This window comes from Limulus polyphemus, unplaced genomic scaffold, assembly GCF_000517525.1.
Source record: "Limulus polyphemus unplaced genomic scaffold, Limulus_polyphemus-2.1.2 Scaffold86, whole genome shotgun sequence".
Classification (NCBI taxonomy): domain Eukaryota; kingdom Metazoa; phylum Arthropoda; class Merostomata; order Xiphosura; family Limulidae; genus Limulus; species Limulus polyphemus.
This window is the reverse complement of record NW_013665696.1, coordinates 151,058-153,707: the sequence shown is the minus strand read 5'-3', so window position 1 is coordinate 153,707 and position 2,650 is coordinate 151,058.

Below are 2,650 nucleotides of genomic sequence, written 5' to 3'. Positions count from 1 at the left end.
GTCATCACCACCCACTGCCAACTCTTGGGCTACTCTTTTACCAACGAATAGTGGGATTGACCATAGCTTTATAACGCCCCCACTGTTGAAAGAGTGAGCATGTTTGGTAGGACGGGGATTCGGACAAAAACTATACAACTAATATACAAAAACTATTAAACCTTCCTATATTTCCAAAATATCATACCTGCTTCTTTATTACTGTGATTGTAACATCAGAAAATTATTTTTTATTCTCGTTTTTGTGACTTTAGAAATCCGCTTTCTTAGTGTTCTTCTGAAGGATTGATAACGCAAAAATTATTAATTTTGTCTTTTAAATTTTAATCGAAAGTCACCAAAATTCACCCTGTACCCATAAAGCTTTTCAAAATCCTTAATGGATTTCTCGTTGACCGCCAAATGGTTTACTTTCCAAAGTAAAACCAGGATTAATGAATAAAATGTTGCTTTTTTTTGTCAGTGACTTCCGTAAGATTTTTGTTTGGTTTTGCGCAAAGGTATCTCTAAATTTGAAACGATAGACCATCAATACGTCATAAACACCTTGTGGGACTTCACAAAAACAGATAAAAAATTGACAGAATATCTATATGTTAATCTTATTGGTTTTACTTCCATTTTATATACATCATCCTATTCTAACATTTATATAAAAACTACCCACCGCCAACTTTTGGGCTATTTTGGTCAGATTGGATTGGGATTTGGCTGTCATTCTTATAGGGCAATCAAGACCCAAAAGTGCGGAGCATGACTTTTTTTGTCGATAACGAGACGCGAACCACGAATACCCAGCTCCTCACTCCGGCATCATGCTAACCAGTGGGCCGCGCTCGGCCCTTTTCCATAATAACGTATCTTTGTCTGTGCGATAGCGCAAAACAGCAAAAAATACAACGATTAAAAACACAATGTAAGAAAATACCACTTAAAATTCATTCGTGATAGTTACATGTACTATAACACCAAATAATATTCGCAGATATAGTGTAACATTTTAAACTATTATTTTAATTTGATTTGTACATTAAATATTTATAGTTGAGGGTGTACAGCAGTAATTAACGAATACTGATAAGAAATGCAAAATATTTCCATTTAGTATTTGGTATTTTTAACTTGAATAGTACCTTATTCGACATGAGATAAACCATTCTTGATTTAGAAGTGCTGACCATAGACAACCAGCTAACCATTTATAATTTAGAAGTGCTGACCACAAACAACCAGTTAACCATTCTTAATTTAGAAGTGCTGACCACAAACAACCAGCCAACCATTCTTAATTTTGAAGTGTTACCCATAGACAGCGAGCCAGCCATTTTTAATTTACAAGTGCTGACCACAGACAACCAGCCAACCATTCTTAATTTAGAAGTGCTAACCATAGACAACCAGCCAACCATTCTTAACTTAGAAGTGCTGACCACAGACAACCAGCCAACCATTCTTAATTTAGAATTGCTAACCATAGATAACCAGCCAACAGCACCCGCTCTTTACTTGGCTACTTTTAACAAATAGCGAAGATATTCACCGGTATATCTCGGTTCAAACTTTGGACCTCCCGATCCGCAGTTCGGCTCGCTAAACACTAGGCCCACATTCAGCCAAAATTTCTGTTGCTCTAATCCTTATTGTATAACGTTTTATAAACTCTATGTATTCCATATATCAGGTGTGCACATTTTGTTTCCCCAAATATACAAGTTTTTGCACGAGAGATTAGAATAGTAGATTTTGTGATCAAACTTTTGAAATCTTTTGTTATTTATAACCATAACTTCTGTATATCTTGAGCAGAAATTGGTTCTTATATCTAAACTACACTGTCGGGTAAGCCTAAGCATATAACCATAATATAAACTTGACATTTCACAAGAGACCACTGTTAAACATTCCACAACCCCACTATCGGCCAACAATCTGTGTTTTATCTTGTTATAACAGTGCCACTGCTCATCAAGTGCGAAACCTCTGTTGAAGTCAGAAATTCTACTAGATTAAAAAACAACAACACGCTTTTAGATACTTATAGTCCCTTAGCTGAGGAACCCACGGGGGACAGAATGTCAGTTATTATAACGCTATATATGTAGCTCAAGCCAGTACATAAACCCCACAACTAAAAAAAAACAATATTAGTGTACGTGATGCAGTTTATAAGCATGTTAATTTCTTGGCTTTTCCAAGTACACATTGTTTCTTATTAGTGTTCAGATCATCATATATATGATGATATATCAATATTGAATACATCGTAATATTTTTAAATAAGACAGAACAGTGAATGTCTCGATACCTGTGGTGAGCAGAGCACAGACAGACATTTCTGTTTAGTAACTATTTCGTCTTTTTTGTTTTCCTCTTTAACAATACTAATAATGTTGAACATTATAACGGCAATCTTCCTAATGTTAAAAAGGAAAGGAGCGTCCTTACCTCCTAAGGAAATTAATATTTTAACAGAAAAATTAAATGAAAAAACTGTGTAATTCAAACAACTTATTAATGAGTATAGGTTGTTTTTCCCCTTCCACCCACCCTGGCCCGGCATGGCCAGGTGGTTAGGGCGCTCGACTCGTAATCTGAGAGTCGCGGGTTCGAATCCCCCGTCACACCAAACACGCTCGCCCTTTTTAGCCGT